This window comes from Erpetoichthys calabaricus, chromosome 7, assembly GCF_900747795.2.
Source record: "Erpetoichthys calabaricus chromosome 7, fErpCal1.3, whole genome shotgun sequence".
In the NCBI taxonomy this organism is placed as follows: domain Eukaryota; kingdom Metazoa; phylum Chordata; class Cladistia; order Polypteriformes; family Polypteridae; genus Erpetoichthys; species Erpetoichthys calabaricus.
The window spans coordinates 72,815,767-72,834,636 of record NC_041400.2 but is presented as its reverse complement, the minus strand read 5'-3'; the positions used below and the strand labels follow the sequence as shown (position 1 = coordinate 72,834,636).

Below are 18,870 nucleotides of genomic sequence, written 5' to 3'. Positions count from 1 at the left end.
ATGATTGTTATGTTCATGATTATGTTAGTTTGTCCAAATACTTTTGAGCTCCTGATAAGGGGGGGGGGGGGGGGGGGGGGCGGGCATGTATAAAAATGGCTGTCTTTTCTTAATAGCTCATACAATGTTTTTGTTAAATGCCTTAAATTAAAACTGCAAGTCTACACTAAATATGACTATTATGAAACTAAATTATGAAAATTTTCCCACTGTCCAAATGCTTTTGGACCTAACTGTATGTATAAAGCTGCACTCAAATTATCACACTTGAACCATTAAGAGGGTCCTCATGTTAGTAAAGATGAGGTTTAGGCCTGAAAAAGCATACCCATGCTCTGCGGTGTTTGAGCTAATAGCAATGTGCAAATCCGCAACCTCCAGTATACCTGTTAGGATTAATGGTGAGCATTTTTTTAATAAGGTTCCTCTCTGCCTCTCTGTGACTGCATGAGGCACAATTTCTTTTAATGGAATATAGCCCTTTGAGTTCCAAAGGTTACTGTTCGTTTCCTAGGACTGAACACTTAAAAATTTGTGACAGGGTCATTGTTGGAACAATAGAACCATCACATGATGAACAAGCTGCTGAATATTTGAGGTCATTTTCTCTAAGCACTGTCTTTAAGTACTGTCAGTTGAAAAGAGTTACTGATACTGCTGTATCAGTGTACATTTTTGTTTTCAAGTTGTACATTTCATGAAATGACTCAGTACTGAACAGCATTAGTTAGATCTTGTAGGCTGATTAGTATAGTACAATAAACAGCATAATGTTACTGTACATTGTCACCTTTTGAATCCTAAAATTAGTTTTGCCTGTAAATAAAGAACCACATTTAATTTCTGGATGCTCTCTGCAGACAGCATAGTACAATCCCTGACTTGGTGGTGATGCTGGGTAATGTAAATGAAGAAATGTACTTCAGATATTTTTGCATGTCTTGCTTGCACTTTGATGCCTTGTTCTGTCATATTATTCCTTAATTCAGCATTCTGGTGCACACGTAGCCAGCCTGTGCTAGGAATTCATCATTTAAGGTACACAGTACCCTGTCCGCATTGCCTCATAGAAATAATTCTGCGCACAGCATGCAGCAAAAACCCAGAGTGTGCCACCACATTTGATGTAATTTTTTTCTGTGGTACCCTCATCCTCGTCACTATCATCACAGACATGGCAAGTGTAACTAGGCTTTAGACAGGGTTTACGGCAGTCTAGTGCACATTTAAGCAGCTGTCTTTGAAAACAATACCAAAATTAAGATCTTACCTAATGAATTGGGTCTTTTGTTTTTATCAAATTGTTTTTGATTAGGAAAATACCAAAGATCCTAGACAGCTGATAGTCTGTCAGGCTTTGTTAGTCTGTAGTTTGGTTGACCAGAATTTTAAACTGGTAGTCTTGGGCATCCGGACTACCAATTTGCCCTTATAGCAATTTTGATCCATAGTGATCATCACACAGAGTCCTGCAGATTATTCAACTGTGTGTTAGTGCTGCCACCTTCCCTTTCTACTTCATCCCATAGGTGCTCTATAGCAGTGGTTCTCAACCAGGGTGATGCAAGATAACTGAAAATGGTTAGAAAAATATAGCAAAATACTGCAATCACAGGAGTGTAAAAATTTTTGAAGCAGTCTGCTTCAACAATATTCAAAACATTCTACATATGGCACACAGACTGTCCGTTTTCTCAAAGACCTTGTTTGAAGTGCATTTAATTTTGCAGAGACTCTGCTATACCATGTGTTTCACGTACATGGTTGGTGCAGCACTAAGATGGTGCTTGGTGAGAGAAAGTATGAGCCCATCTGTTTGTGGTGGCAGACTATTCAAAAAAGACCCTCATCAGGAGTGATGGGTGGGGTGCGCAGAGATCAGCATTAACCAATGGAGTGTACAGATGAATGAAGAGGTTCTTGTGTGGTGAGCAAATGGGAGGAGAAAAGTACAAAGAATCAAAAGGAAGACTGTGGTGAACAAGAGTGCTATATTAGGGTTGAGTGCGAATGCCAGCTACTGTTACTACAGGTGGTGTTTCACCAGGACCCGAAAAAGAGAGAGCTTAGGAGTAAGTAATGTGTCATAATCCAAGAAAAGTCTGGAGCAGCAGCCTTACTTTGGTCAGTTAAAATGCCAGTACTGCTCAGGTAATGTGTCCCCACAACCAGAAGTGTGGGGGAAATTTTACATACTGTAGTTCACATTATTTCTTATAACCTGTACATCTTTGCACCATCCATCCTCCTGTTCATTTTTTAACCTTATACTGTAATGTACGGTTCTTTTTTTTCTTTTCTGCTGACTTGATTTTTGTATGCAGAGAGAAAACAACTTTGTATGTAGGGGAGCACTCGCATTTTCTTGTGGTACATTTGGAGACCTTGGAGGAATAAAAGTTGAAACCATAATTCTTTACAATTGAGGCACGAGGCTGTGCAGACCATTGGAGTAAACTGAAGGCACTTCAATGTTTGTGGAACCAGCTTAACATGATGTGCTTTGTGACTTGGCAATCAGTGGTCATAAAAAGGCACATGGTCAGAAACAATGTTTAGGTGTAATTTGGCTTTCAGATGATGCTCATTTGGAGTTAATTATTGTTAAGAGGCCAATTATGTGAATAACATGTTCACACACCATCACTGCTAACCCATACTGTTGATACAAAGCAAGACTGATTAATGTTGTTCTTGTTTAAACTTAACTGCAACTCACAGGAGAAATTGACTTTTTATAGTCTTAAGTATTTCAGTTTTGGTGAAAAATGTCCACTGTGGGCGTGTCTTCCTGCTGTTAGCTGACCAGGGGCCTCATGCATAACGCCGTGCGTAGAATTCGCACTATAACATGACATAAGCACAAAAGCGGAAATGTACTTATGCACAAAAAAATCCAGATGCAGGAATCTGTGCATTCGCCAACTTCCACGTTCTTTCGCTCCATAAATCCCGATCAGCGTGAAAAGTAACGCATGTGCACGCGCCTGCTGTCCCGCCCCAACTCCTCCCAGAATTACACCTCTTTGAATATGCAAATCAATATAAATAGCCCTTAAGCTCAGCCTTCTGTGAAAAGACAATGGGAAAAGCACGGGGGAAAATATAAGAATTTCAGTGAATACCAAGTGGAGGCAAAGAAAAACGTACTATTTGTTGGTTTAAATGGTGATATAAACAACAAAAGGAAGTTGATCGAGTGACAGTGTCGGAGAAACTCGAAAGCTCAAGTCCACAAAGTTGCACAGTGCCCGAAATAAAAAAAAGAACATGTCACATGTCAAAGTCGCCGTGAAAAGGCGAGTCATAGCCCACCGTCTGAGTGTCATATAAAAGCTTATTAGGGTACAGACAAAAAAATAGCCACACAGTGGAGAAAAAAGCACGAAATGTCAACTTTAATCTCGAAATTTCCACTTTAATCACGTAGTTTATTTTGCCATTAAAGTAGAACATCATACACTTCATCTTAAAATCATTTAATTTACTAGTTTCTCAAAAACCATTGTAACTAAAGTAGCACGTTAAATGCTTTGTTCTGTATTTGATCTTCTATGTGCTCTGTGTGTGTGAATCACTACCTGCTTCTTAAACGGGCTTTCTCTTTCTCTGACAGGACACAAAATCCATTACATTTGTGATATTACAGCTCTCTGAATAATTAAAATACTGAGATGTATACGTGATATCTTTTTCATGATGATAGGAATGAAAGCATGTTATTAAACATGGGAACACGGTGGCGCAGTACTTGTTCCTGCCTCACGCAAGATACTTGCTGCGCCATGCACGACCTTCAATGAAATAATTTATCGCAGCAGTACAGTGATCCCTCGCTATATCGCGCTTCGCCTTTCGCGGCTTCACTCTATCGCGGATTTTATATGTAAGCATATTTAAATATATATCGCAGATTTTTTGCTGGTTCGCGGATTTCTGAGGACAATGGGTCTTTTAATTTCTGGTACATGCTTCCTCAGTTGGTTTGCCCAGTTGATTTCATACAAGGGACGCTATTGGCAGGTGGCTGAGAAGAAACCCAACTTACTTTCTCTCTCTCTCTCTGTCTCTCTTGCGCTGCCTTTCTCTGATCCTGACGTAGGGGGTGTGAGCAGGGGGGCTGTTCGCACACCTAGACGATACGGACGCTCGTCTAAAAATGCTGAAAGATTATCTTCACGTTGCTACCTTCTGTGCAGCTGCTTAGTGAAGCGACATGCTGCACGGTGCTTCGCATACTTAAAAGCTCAAAGGGCACGTATTGATTTTTGACTTTGTTTTTCTCTGTCTCTCTCTCTCTCTCTCTCTCTCTCTCTCTCTCTCTCTCTCTCTCTCCCTCCCTCCCTGCTCCTGACGGAGGGGGTGTGAGCTGCTGCCTTCAACAGCTTTGTGCCGCGGTGCTTCGCATACTTAAAAGCAAACAGCCCTATTGATTTGTTTGCTTTCCTCTCTGTTTCCTTTGAAGAGGAAGATATGTTTGCATTCTTTTAATTGTGAGACAGAACTGTCATCTCTGTCTTGTCATGGAGCACAGTTTACTCTTTTGAAAAAGAGACAAATGTTTGTTTGCAGTGTTTGAATAATGTTCCTGTCTCTCTACAACCTCCTGTGTTTCTGCGCAAATCTGTGACCCAAGCATGACAATATAAAAATAACCATATAAACATATGGTTTCTACTTCGCGGATTTTCTTATTTCGCGGGTGGCTCTGGAACGCAACCCCCGCGATGGAGGAGGGATTACTGTACTGTCTCCTTCAAACATACTAACCTCCAATTCTTGCCCTTACTTTTCTTTCTCCAAATGCCCAATTGCCACATAATCAGCTCTGTAATAGATGTTAAGCCATCCGTAAGCTAAGAACCATGATTCTTCAAAATGTTTAAGGAACATTGAAATGTTTTCATAGTACATGTTTAATTATTCTATCTATCTATCCTACCAGTGTCGCCCCATCCCAGCAAGAATAAAGCACGAGGTATAGAATAATCCGTGAACTAGCCAGGGCTGCGGCACCGTGTCCTCACATGTTTGATTATTAACAATATAGATTATTTAAATGAAGTTAAAGTTTTATCTGTATAATCAACATATTTTGCTGCATTTTATCTTAAAAATGATACCGTCATCTTATGTAAATACGCACTTTATAAAGTGGCGCAGGTTGTGCAATATTATAACTGTTGTGCAAGTTTACAGTGAGGTAATTGTACTTATAAGTACAAACAGTTCTACAAGGAGCACTTGATGGACTGACTGAGTGCGTTTGTAGTTCTTGGGATGAAACTGTTTCTGAGCTGCGAGGTCCGTACAGGAAATGCTCTGAAGCATTTTGCCATGGCTGAGGTAGTGTGTGATTGATGTTGTATCCCGATAATTCTCTTTCCGATCAGCTGCTGCTGTGATTCCAAACTCAGATACAGTGATATAAATACTCCAAGTGGTGCAGTGAGAGTAATATGGAAAAAGATGATCCGCTGTGGCAACCCTTAACACTAGAATTACCAGAGTCTACGAAAAAACTCGTAGATCCGGCCCACCTTAAAACCGTTCTCACCTCTCTTTTGTCTTCTAAATGTGCCGATTAAGACAAGCCAGCAAGCAGCCGGCTATTCCATCCCCCACCGTCGCAGAACGTTCACTAAGTTTTCCCAACTCATGCCTTGTTTGATTATCTGGGAGTGACTGAACTGCTGGAGTTTTAGAATGGAAATAATAGATCGCTATTTGGAATACACGCATTTCATGCGTGTTCCGTTTCTACAGTAATCTGTGTAAACACATTCCTAAAACAGAAACTTTTTCATATTTTAGTAATAAATGTTACAAAATGTAGGCATAAACTATAGAATCTGTGTAGCCTGAAGTCCAAACATCAAATAAACACTTTCACAAAAGGTTCAAGGCTGATACAACACCTTCCGTGGCTTAACGCTACGGTTTGCTGACTTGGGGCACAGCAGCCCTGTCGTGCTACAGAGACGTGAGTTTGATTCCCACCTTTGAAGAAAGTGTTTTTTTTGTCCTCAAACGGACATTAAATTTATAAATTGGTATGCACTGTAAATCGTTAAGTTTAAAATGTCAGTCGCGGTTATTTCTGTTGATTAATTCATGCTTTTTTAGTGAAGAGTCAGAACAGGAGCTTTTTCAGCTTATTCAGCTTCTGATCTGACTCAAACAGCACCAGTATAACTTCACACCGGATCTGATGCTGTTCGTTTTCAAATAATATTGCATTACTTCGACAATGTTTTCTGATTGGTACTATTTGCGTCATAAAATGATTTCTTCAAAACGTCACATATATTTGTCTTTCTTTTTTTAAAATGTACGTTGTAGCACGCAGCAACTGGCCACCAGCATGTTCTTGCGCACACTGAATAAGACAGCGCTATATGTAATCATCAGATTCAAATGTTAACAGTTATATAGCACGGAATGGAAATCAGCAGTTCTTAGCATTCCACCACGCAAGCTGTCATATCATCCGCCTACTGTAACTTGCTTTCTTTTTTCTTCGGTTATAGTCTTGAATAAAAGTGTACTTGTTTTGTTATACTTTTACATCAATATATGTTCCTGTGTTTGAGGTACATGGGCATGCTCAAAAAATACACGTATAATGCCACGGAAAGTGCATGCAGACACTTCAGTTCGCAAGCATTGGTACGACAATGCAGTCAGTACACTGCAGAGCTTTAGCGCGTCTTTATGTGAAAACAACAGTATCAGATGGGGAGTGTCTGATGATTGCATATAGCGCTGAAGTTACTGCTCTTTACTATGCTTTCCTCTGCATGTCCTGGAGTACAAAAGAAACAGCATACAGCAACACGTGGGGACTGACAAGATTGTGGGGAAAAAAAACACGCGGTCGAATGTATCGTGATACACTGCAGAACTATAGCGCGTCTTTATGTGAAAACAACAGTGTCTCGGGGGGGGGGGGGGGGGGGGGGGGGGGGGGGGGGGTTTTGGGCGTTTGTGGTAGGGAAGGATCCTGAACGCGACTGAGACAATGAAAAGTGAATTTAAAAAAAAATAAACAAAGCTAACCTTTACAAATATCATAAATTACACTGGCTGTTACAGACTGAAATCAAATGTATCTTTTTATTCTAAAATAGTGAAAATAAGAACACTTCTCAAAAGGGAGCTGTGTAGGATTGAACTCCTGACCTTCTGATTCCCAGTCAGCGACTGATACTGTTGCACCACGGAAACAATGATAGCTAATGAGTGTCAATGTCACACACTAAGGCGGCTTTTTTTTGGTGGTGGCTTTTTTTTTTGTACCTTTTGTGAAAGTGTTTCTTTGATATTTGGACTTCAGGCTTCATACATTATATAGTTTATGCCTACATTTTGTCATTTGCTACTAGAATATAAAAAACGTTTCTGTTTTAACAATGTGTTTACACAGATTACTGTAGAAATGCAACACATATGAAATGCGTGTGATCCAAATAACAATCTATTATTTCCATTCTAAAACTCCACTTCACTCCCAGATAATCAATCAAGGCATGAGCTGGGAAAAGTTCGTTTGCGTTCTAAGTCGTTGGGGGGATGGAATAGCCGGCTTCTGGCAGCTTGTCTTTATCAGTACATTTAGATGACAAAAGACGCTGGCGGAGAGGTGAGAACGGTTTTAAGAAGCTATTTAAGGTGGACCGGATCTACGAGTTTTTTCGTAGGCTCTGGTAATTCTAGTGTTAACAGGAGCTAAAGCAGTTATAGTATTTGGAATACTATGGCTATTTCCTGGACCATTATATTGTTACAGGTTAATTACAATCAGATGCATTACACTAATTAACAATATGCAGTTAGTTTCAGTGTATTTACTGTATAAAGCCGTGTCAGGAATGTGGATCTAAGAAAGAAAGGGTAACCACACAGGAACAGTAGCACTGCTTTGACTCTGGGTGCCGACAGTCTGCAAAACCGAGCAGAGAACTTGCATATGACAGGGTATGAGGTACTGTGGAAATGTGCATGGCTTTACGCCAAGTTAAGGTTTTATACATCGTGATTTGAGTGTGGAAATGTTCGCATGTAACATTTTTGTGCGTACGCACCGTTTATACATGAGGCCCCAGGTGCGTAGCTCAGTTGACTCTTCTGGTGCTGTAGACCACAGGTGTCAAACTCCAGTCCTGGAGGGCTGCAGGTTTTCATTCTAACCATTTTCTTCATTAGTGACCAGTTTTTGCTGCTAATTAACTTCTTTTTGTTTAGTTTTAGTTAACTTTACTCAGGCCCCTTAGTTGTCTCTCTTTCCTTAATTAGCAGCCAAACAATAACGAGACACAAAACGAGCCACCACATAACCAGCTAACCTGTGCTCATTGCACTATATCTGAAAATAAAGAAAGGTGAAGGCCTCAGTAAGGTTGATTTCTCAGGTCACCAAAACATTTTGACGGCGTTCTTAGAAAAAAAACAGAAAAATCAACAGTTTTGGAAATGTCTGCTGTGGCAGAATGAGAGCAACAACAAGCCATGGAATTAAATAATGGGTTTAATTATCAGCAGGAATCAGATTTTCATTAAGAGATTGGTTGACGTGAAATTGGTTGGAGTTTGAAATCCCAATTTAGCTGGTCATCTGTTGGTGCGTTTCACATCTCATTTCTGTTTGGCTGTCATTTAATGAAAAAAGGAATCAATTCAGAGGACTGAATCCTTAAAAACGAGGCTATTAAAATGAAGGGAAAAGAAGTTAATTAGCAGTGAAAACTGAGCACTGATTAGGAAAAGGGTTAGAATGAACACCTGCAGCCACTGTGGCCTTCCAGGCCCGGGGTTCGACACCCCTGCTGTAGACCATTCTTTTCAAGATCTGACTGGTCGTACTTGCAGAGAAGGCCTTCTGCATGCCACTGCAAGACTATAATTTTAAAACAATATTTGGTATCTTGAAAGAAAAATAAATATAATGAAATGTGTAATAGACCTGGCAGATCTGTCCTTTCTTTTATAAAACACACCAGACATTTATAAAGAAAAGCATTTTTTTACTTTAATACTGAGCTTTAAGGCTGGGCGGTATGACCAAACTTCTATATCACGGTATTTTTCAAAATTATACCAGTTTCACGGTATTCAACGGTATTTTTTTCTCCATGCATGAGTGGATGTTAACCACATTTCCCACTGTAATTACTGCAGTAGACTGGCTAAGAATAACCTATTCCACTGTCATGAGAATTGTACATTGTACAAAAAAAAATTCAATGTGCACAAAAGTATTAATACAGGTTTGCATGGCCCCATAAAGTGATAGTTTTCAAGGGGGTGGCACTAATGAATATAGAACCTTTTTATTGAACAAATTTTGCAAACAACTTAAACTATAATTTTGACAGCATATTTTTAACCATCCAAAGAGGCATTTAGACTTGAAATATTCAGAGGTGCTTGTCAGAAGTTGTATTGCACTGAACATGTCTTAGAAAAGGAATAAAGAGTAAATCTTTTTTGTAAACCAACTACACTTTCTGTTAATGTTATCAATCTCTTTCCACTGACATGTTAGCTATATGGATTGTAATGGCATTGGTTATCTCGATCCACCGCTTGCTTTTTTTGTCGTAGGCAGTACCTCTAGAAAATGCGTCTACAAGTAACGTCTGACTCGAGTGTCCTCTAGCTTTTTCAGTTTTACCTGAGGATGTGGAGGGTGCCAATCTTAGCTCCATACAAGCATGTTTGCTGCTAAGGCGGTGCAGCAAATTGCTCGTGCTGCCGCCTCCGGCAACAAATTTAGCTCCACAGCATTTGCAGTAAATAGTTGTTTGGTCCACATCCGACTTTTTAAAACCAAAATCTCCAGACAACAGACACGGCTCCGTTTTTCGGCAAAAGTTCTTCTGTGTCATCATGTTCAACTTTATCGTCTGCTACATCTTCAGTTTCAGAATGTTCTCTGTCCATTTTCACCGCTCAATACCTCCACTAACACATGTACTCCGTTGCATGTGTGTTTAGCAGTGTAGCAGTGAAAAAGGTCCCCCCCTTAAACATTTTCCTGCTGCACCACATTCCCGAATGTTGTTTAGGCTATTTAAACCGGTATTCTGGTATAAGAAAAATCCATATCATAACAAAAATAAACTGTTTTTGGTATTAACCGGTATACCTCCCAGCACTATTGAGCTTAGAATTAAACATGCGGCCATTCAGAACATTCTAGATCTATTTGTTGAATTGAAGCAACATCTTTAACACTAGAATTACCACAGCCTACGAAAAAACTCATAGATCCGGCCCACCTTAAATCGCTTCTTAAATCCATTCGCACCTCTCCGCCAGCATCTTTTTGTCATCTAAATGTGCTGATAAACAAAAGCTGCAAGCATCCGGCTATTCCATCTCCCCACCGACTTAGAACGTGCATGAACTTCTCCCAGCTCATGCCTTGATTGATTATCTGGGAGTGAAGTGGAGTTTGAGTGGAAATTAGATGATGTTTAGATGACAAAAGACGCTGGCGGAGAGGTGCGAATGGATTTAAGAAGCGATTTAAGGTGGGCCGGATCTACAAGTTTTTTCGTAGGCTCTGGTAATTCTAGTGTTAAAGTTCAATTCAACACAAGCATGCACGTATGCAAGCCATTTGAACATTTCAGGTTTTGTGCTAATTCTTATGTTATTCATAACAATTACTGTTTTCAGTTTTTTAATTATATGCATCTATAATCTGTAACCTTTGAAGCAATTTTGGTTAGTCAGAATTCATGTTGAAATTTGTAATAACATTTTGACTAGATGAGATTAACATTACAGATACCTTTAATTAAAGATATGAAATATAAACAGTGATATGTGAAATACCATTATAACTAATCAAAATGTAATTGATGATGCTGTTTTTCAATATATAATTATACAGTACTAGCCAACCCGCGGCGTAACATACGCCGCATAATTATGTATTGATGGGTGAACACTTGCTGAACGACACAGTTGTCCAAATGGGGTGGGTTTGTGGATACCACTGTGAGTGAATGAAAAGATGGACCTCTGGAGAGAGCAACATACAATTGCCCGTGACTGAAAGCGGGATCATCTGTGACAATGGAGGCCACGCTGGTGAAAGTTACTTCGTCGGTAGGGATAAGTTTCAGCACTTGTTCATTAAGGTGTAGCGAGTCTTCGTTGTTGACGCTTAATATAGCTTGCGTACTGAGTTGTTCAGGAGTCACAGTTGAGAAACACTTTTTTAATGTCTTTTAAGCACAGGGAAAAAAATTAACATGTGAAACATCCGTAATGTAATAAGCCACCAAGAAAAGTAACATAGCAACAATGCACGCTACGATCCGATCGCTGTAAACAGAAGTGAAAACAAAATCGAGGCCGGTGCATTCTTTAACTGCCTTGTAGCGCAATGGTAGTGCTGCTGTTTTGCAGTAAGGAGACTGTGGAAGATTTTGGGTTCGCTTCCCGGTTTCTCCCTGTGTGGATAGCGCTTTGAATACTGAAAACACCGGTATATCAATGTAATGAAGTATTATTATTCTTATGCGTCCAGCGCTCTCTCTCTCTCTCGCACGCCTTTATGCGTGTGTATGTGTGTCGCTCGCTCTCTCTCGCTCGCTGCACGTGTTCCTGCAGGCATACCAGTAAGTGAATGAAAAGATGGAACTCTGGAGAGAGCAAAATACAACTGTCCGTGACTGAAAACTGGTTTTGGCAGATACATGCACATCTTTTTGAAAGTTTGGCCCTGTGCCTTATCAATTGTCATCGCAAAGGCAAATCTAACAGGAAATTGTCTTCGTGTTAAAGTAAAAGGCAAATTATCCACGACAAACAAACTGTTTTACACGCTGCATACCAACCCGCGGCGTAGTATACGCCGCATAATCACACCGCTTTTTTATTGTTTTTTAAGCAGAGGGAAAAAATGAACATTTGCAAAATCCGTAACGCCGCTTTTAGTAAGTACAATGCACACGCGTTTAATTTGTCAGCCACTTTTTGCCAGCCGTCTTTTCTGGTTTGGGCTGCTTTTGCAGTGTTACCGCTTGTGCATATTAAATCTTGAAATCCTTCAAGTAACTAATTAACTAACACCCACCCACCCAGCTTGTGAGAAAAAAATGTGCCCATTCTTTCATCATTTTTTTGCAGCCTATCAAAGACTTGCTGATCATGTTTTCTAGACTCAATATACAGTGGAACCTCGGTTCACGACCATAATTCGTTCCAAACCTCTGGTCGTAAACCGATTTGGTCGTGAACCAAAGCAATTTCCCCCATAGGATTGTATGTAAATACAATTAATCCATTCCAGACCGTACGAACTGTATGTAAATATATATTTCTAAAGATTTTTAAGCACAAATATAGTTAATTACACCATAGAATGCACAGTGTAATAGTAAAAACATTGAATAACACTGACGCAAACACCCAGGCTACCTGCTCAGCTGCATGGGCAGGCTCTCTCTCTCTCTCAGCAGCAGCCTCCCCAGCCCATACCCCCCCCCCCCCCCCTCTCTCTCTCTCTCTCTCTCTCTCTCTCTCTCAGCAGTGGGCGAGCCTCCCCAGCCCCCGCCCTCTCTCAGCAGCGCGGGAGCCTCTCCAGCCCCCCCCCCTCTCAGCAGCCTCCCCAGCCCCCCCCCTCTCTCTCTCTCTCTCAGCAGCACGCGAGCCCCCTCCCCCTCTGTCTCTCAGAACCACGCGAGCCCTCTCTCTCTGTAACATTGCCGCAGTTGTATAAACACTTTTTTTTTAAATGAGTTTTAAGCACAGGGGAAAAAAAAGGAACATTTGAACAAATCCGAAATTTATTTAAAAGCCAACCAAGATAGTAACATTGCAGGAGTTCACCATTTTTAATCAGGCGACTGACAGTAGTGGAGTCAGGCACAGAGAAGGTCAGCTGCTGAGAAAGCGTCTCGACTGTTGCAGGGCGGTGAAGCAGGTGAGACGCTAATGAAAAAGAGGCACAGGGCTTATTGGTTTTTAAAGACTGCTTCCTTCATTGTGTTTTAACCTCCGTTTTAAAGGATTGCGCGGCTCTCTGTCGCGCTGCCTGTGTGTGCCTCTGTCTCTCTGTCGCGCTGCCTGTGTGTGCCTCTGTCTCTCTCTGGCACTGCCTCCGTGTGAACCAAGGTTCCACTGAGGTTGACTAATGAAAAGTCAACGTGGCTCAGAGCTGCAAGTGGACTGTGGCACAGACAAACAGAAATGACGGCATGTTTTCCGAGGCGTCGCGTCCGAATTGGTGGGCGTGGCTCTGTGATTTTTTTCGTCGTATCCAATGGTCTAAGAGTTGGTGGGCGTGGCTCCTTCCTGCGTGCGCCATTGGCGTCTTACTTGTCGGCGGTTTAGTAAATCCACGCCCCTTCCGCCGTGCTTTCCATGGGTGGCTACTTGTCTCCCGGCTTAGTGAATTATATATATAGATATCTCCTGAAAAGTCATAGTCCGTGAGGAAAGGCCATCAGTTGTATATAACTCTTAACTCACATTCTAACTAATTATTATTACATTTTGCGTCTGAGTTAAATTTTAAATTAGAATGGAATTACAGCTAGTCAGAGGAACTTTAAAATGTTTTGCCTAATATACATGAACCTTTAGTGCTCAAAGAAAAGGCAGAACAGTTAAAGTGAAACCAATCCTAGAACAATGGCTGGAATTCATCATATTAGAAAGAAAAAAATGCACATTTGGCATTCCTTAAAAAAAATCACATTAACACATTTAAACATTGCCTAGCTCCTTAATTACTTGTCACCCTCCTTAAAAACTTTCCTACAACTTGAAAATATATAGTCAGTCTCCCAGAAACTCTTAAAGTTCTATTACAGTGTTGCTACCTCAGTGTATTCTGTACCTAATTATAACAGAAGTATCCTTAGAAGAGGAACAGTTTAGGGCTCTCAAGTGAACCTGCAGGCACTACAGTTAAATAGAGAACAGCTACCTGCCAACGCTGATTTATTAAAAGAAGAAGCTGGAGAAGACTATTCAGAGCCATGTTGTCAGCTTAAAACTAAGAGAAACACATTACACAGTAAGGTCAGTACACTTCGTCAAACCCCATCTATTGTTCTGCACCCATTCATCACTATACAGTTTTAATGTCTCACATAGAAAAATGGTTACTTGACTAGGAGAAATCTAGAAAGCATTAATGTTAATACAGCTTCATATATTTTATTGAATGTCCTTGCATTGAAATCATCAGATTATTACCTGTGCCAAAATTACTATTCAAATAGGAAATATGCCTGCCTTGGACTAGGACACTATTGCCAGATCTTCTCTCTGTACTGTTGTAAATAGCTGAGAGTTCAGTATGTGTGGTCTTTCTCTTAGCTTGAACAATTCTTGCCATTTTCCTTTGACCTCTTGTTTTCACCCATAGAACAGAGTCTTAGTGATTATTTGACCAATCTATCGGCGGTGGCTGAGCCCAGATGAAACCCCGGCGCCCCCTCACTGCTCTTACGATTGTGCTCTATTCATAATGGCAGCATCGCAGGATTGTGGCCGATCCTGGGCAACCTCCCTAACCCCCATTCTGATGATCATGATCAATTCACCAAGGTGGAAAAGCATTGACAACTGCGCTTGATTCATCTAACTCTCGGGATGCTCTGGCGATTGCATGGGGCCCCCCAGCTTTGCGGTTTGTACTTAATTCACTGAAGGGACCCCCCATTGGAGGGTTGCGCTAAATTCTTGGAGGGGTGTAGGGTTGTGACACCACAAAGGCTGGAAAACACTGCACTGATGTTTTTTGCTATGTCTCCTTGTTATATAAGATGTGACAATTTGTGCACTACCAGCTACTCTAACCTTTAGATAGAGATAGATAGATAGATAGATAGATAGATAGATAGATAGATAGATAGATAGATAGATAGATAGATAGATAGATAGATAGATAGATAGATACATACATACATACATACATACATACATACATACATACATACATACATACATACTTTATTAATCCCAGGGGGAAATTCACATACTCCAGCAGCAAAAAATATTAAATTAAAGAGTAATAAAAAATGCAGGTAAAAAACAGACAATAACTTGAATAATGTTCAACGTTTACCCCCTCTGGTGGAATTGAAGAGTCGCATAGTTTGGGGGAGGAATGATCTTCTCAGTCTGTCAGTGGAGCAGGACAGTGACAGCAGTCTGTCGCTGAAACTGCTCCTCTGTCTGGAGATGACACTGTTTAATGGATGTAGTTTAAAGTAATTACTTTAAAGTAATTTCCTTCCATAGCTATGCATTAGACATTGCCATTGCTTGAAACTTACCTGGAACTCTGTTTCTTGACGGCCCTTGAGTTCCTTTATCACATTAACTCTGGATGTCAGAAATGTCTGAAATTCCTTTTCCTTTCACGGCAGTTTTTATTTTTGGGAAGAGTCAATGTTCACAAGGTGTTATTCACAAGTGAATAGGATGGGTTATCCAATTTTGTAATTGTTTTCTTAGCCTGGAAGTTACAAACACTGAGCTCATCATGACTTGGGGCATTGTCATGATGGATGACCTTCTGACATCTTCGTTCACATTTTCTTACCCCTCTTTGAACCTCTTATGCCACTCAAAAAACTTGACTTTTTCCATAGCGTCCTAAACATTCTCCACTTTCAACAGCTCGAATATTTCAGTAGCTCTTTCTAGCATGGGTGACATTACATAGCTGTTCCAGGCATTAAACTGTCATACCTCATACAATCATGGCCGAAATTATTGGCACCCCTGGAATTTTCCCAGAAAATGCACCATTTCTCCCAGAAAATTGTTGCAATTACAAATGTTTTTCTATACACATGTTTATTTCCTTTATGTGCATTGGAACAACATAAAAAAACAGAGAAAAAAAGGCAAATCTGACATCATGTCACACAGAACTCCAAAAATGGGCCGGACAAAATTATTGGCACCTTTTCAAAATTGTGGGTAAATCGTTTTATTTCAAGCATATGATGCTCGTTTGAACTCACCTGTGGCAAGAAACAGGTGCTGGCAATATAGCAATCACACCTGAACCCAGTTAAAATGGAGAAAAGTTGACTCAACCTTTCTGTTGTGTGTCTGAGTGTGCCACACTAAGCATGGAGAACAGAAAGAAGAGCAGAGAATTGTCTGAGGACTTGAGAACAAAAATTGTGGAAAAATATCAACAATCTCAAGGCTACAAGTCAATTTCCAGAGATTCATGTTCCTTTGTCCACTGTGGGCAACATAATCAAGAAGTTCACAACACATGGCACTGTAGCTAATCTCCCTGGACGTGGACGGAAGAGAAAAATTGATAAAAGACTGCAACGAAGGATAGTCCGAATGGTGGATAAACAGCCCCAATCAACTTTAAAACATATTCAAGCTGTTCTGCAGACTAAGGGTGCAAAAGTGTCAGCTTGAACTATCTGTCGACATCTGAACGAAATGAAACGTTATAGCAGGAGAGCCAGGAGGACCCCACTGCTGACACAGAAACATAAAAAAGCCAGACTGGAGTTTGCCAAATTGTACTTGAGGAAGCCAAAATCCTTCCGGGCGAACGTCTTGTGGACAGACGAGACCAAGGTAGAGCTTTTTGGTAAAGCTCATCATTCTACTGTTTACAAAAAATGGAATGAGGCCTACGAAGAAAAGAACACAGTACCTACAGTCAAACATGGTGGAGGTTCTAAGATGTTTTGGGGATGTTTTGCTGCCTCTGGCACTGGATGCCTTGACTGTGTGCAAGGCATCATGAAATCTGAAGACTACCAAAAGATATTGGGGAGCAATGTAGGGCCCAGTGTCAGAAAGCTGGGTCTGCGTCAGAGGTCATGTGTGTTCCAGCAGGACAATGACCCCAAACATACCTCTAAAGGCACTCAGAAATGGTTGAAGACAAAGCGCTGGAGAGTTCTGAAGTGGCCAGCAATGAGTCTGGATCTAAATCCGATTGAACACTTATGGAGAGATCTGAAAATTGCTGTTGGGAGAAGCCACCCTTCAAATCTAAGAGACCTTGAGCAGTTTGCAAAAGAAGAGTGGTTGGAAATTCCAGTTGAGAGGTGTAACAAGCTTGTTGATGGTTATAGGAAGCGCTTGATTTCAGTTATTTTTTCCAAAGGCCGTGCAACCAAATATTAAGTAGAGGGTGCCAATAATTTTGTCCAGCCCGGTTTTTGAGTTTTGTGTGAAATTATGTCAGATTTGGCTTTTTTTCTGTTTTTTTGTGTTGTTCCAATGCACATAAAGGAAATAAACATGTGTATACCATAACATTTGTAATTGCAACAATTTTCTGGGAGAAATGGTGCATTTCATGGGAAAATTCCAGGGGTGCCGATAATTTCGGCCATGACTGTATGTACCATATTAAGTTCCAGCCACATGATTGTCAATTTGCGTTAAAGAGCAGACTGACACATTTAACTAAAAATTGCCAAGTCATATGCAGCAACAATGAATTATTAAATAATGTAGTTGTTAAGTAAGGTGCATGTACAAGAACAGTTAATGCATTTCTTTTTCACAAAAGATTGCTGAAGCAGAAAAAGACTGCTGGTAACAAGCAGGGCAGGAATATTCCCTTTTCCACAGTAGTTTCATGAAAGCTACACACTAGACCTTGCGTCATTGTAGGGAGAACAGACTGGAAAAAATGAAAAATAACTTAATGAAGAATGGCAAAGCATATATAGAAGTGTTAGGAAGTTTTGTAGCAATATGAAAAAAGCAAGAAAATAATTAATAATAGGTGCATTTTTAAATTAAGATATTTACATTTATTTTTAAATGACATTAACATAAATGTAACTCAACACAGTACAGCATGTGTTAAAATTATTAGAATATAAACTACTCGTGTTATCAGCCTTACTCTCCTGACTCGCACACACACTGTGATGGATGGCAGCTGGTGCCATTACCTGACCGGGACGCCTCTGTAATGGATGGACGGGGGAGATGACTTATGAAGGGTGCTATCTCCCCCAAACTGGTATTTGGTAGTCCCTTTGGGGTGTAACGTCCCCTCAGAGTTCCACAGAGCTATATGGGATGTGGTATTGTTCGGCTCAGCCCTATTGGTTTCCAGGGATGCCTCCAGTGGGAGCTGCAGGAACCAGCAGGAGCTAGAGAGCCCTACTTTGGTATTCCGCCTCACCTGGGAGTAATTGCAGACCTCCCTAATGAACCACCTGACATTCTCCTGAGTGTGGCTTAAAAGGAACCAGCTACCTCACAGAAGAGAGTCTGAATCGGGAGGAGGTAGTTGAAGTTCGCCTGTGTGGTGTGGAGAAGGAAGGGGGCTGCAAGGCTCTGGGAGAAACTTATATTTATATTAAAATGTGAACACCTTTCCTGTGTAGTCTCTAAGTTTTACTCGGCTTTCACTTAAGAACTCAGAAATGCAAACTTCATATGGATTGACAGTCATTGTCTTAAATACATAAAAAATCTGAATCTCTTCAACAGAAGCTACTGTCTTTGAAAAAGTAATGTGCAAGCAAGGTCTGGCTCCCAGTAATAGTACTGAACTGTGGATAGACAGAGCAGGAGAGTGATGCTTGAGGTCAAAGTTCTGTAGATGATAATGAGAATCTGCTTTCAAGAGGCTGTTGTTTAATCATTTGTCCTTTTTCTCCTTCTGCAGAGGTGGCCTCGCCCTGTATGGAACCTTTGAATCAGAACAGATGACTGATACTGGACAGACTCTCTAAGGTTTGCATGTTTCTGCAAGACATTAATTATGTAGAGGAGCCTCATTACTAGTGTATTCAGTGTTTATTTGTAGATGATAACCGAGTTTATTTGTAGATGATAAGCTAGCAATCAATCACTTAAATTAACGATTGATTACTCATTCATTTG

The 18,870-nt window shown here is 40.5% G+C and overlaps 1 protein-coding gene across 1 annotated transcript in view; it reads left to right on the top strand.

Moving 5' to 3' along the window:
* ptpra (protein tyrosine phosphatase receptor type A) overlaps positions 1–18,870 on the top strand; it is a 237,339-nt gene that overhangs the window by 125,872 nt on the left and 92,597 nt on the right. The window contains exon 2 of the mRNA XM_028804668.2: positions 18,653–18,720. The gene's annotated coding sequence lies outside the window, so the exon portion shown is untranslated. The remainder of the gene's footprint in view (positions 1–18,652; positions 18,721–18,870) is intronic.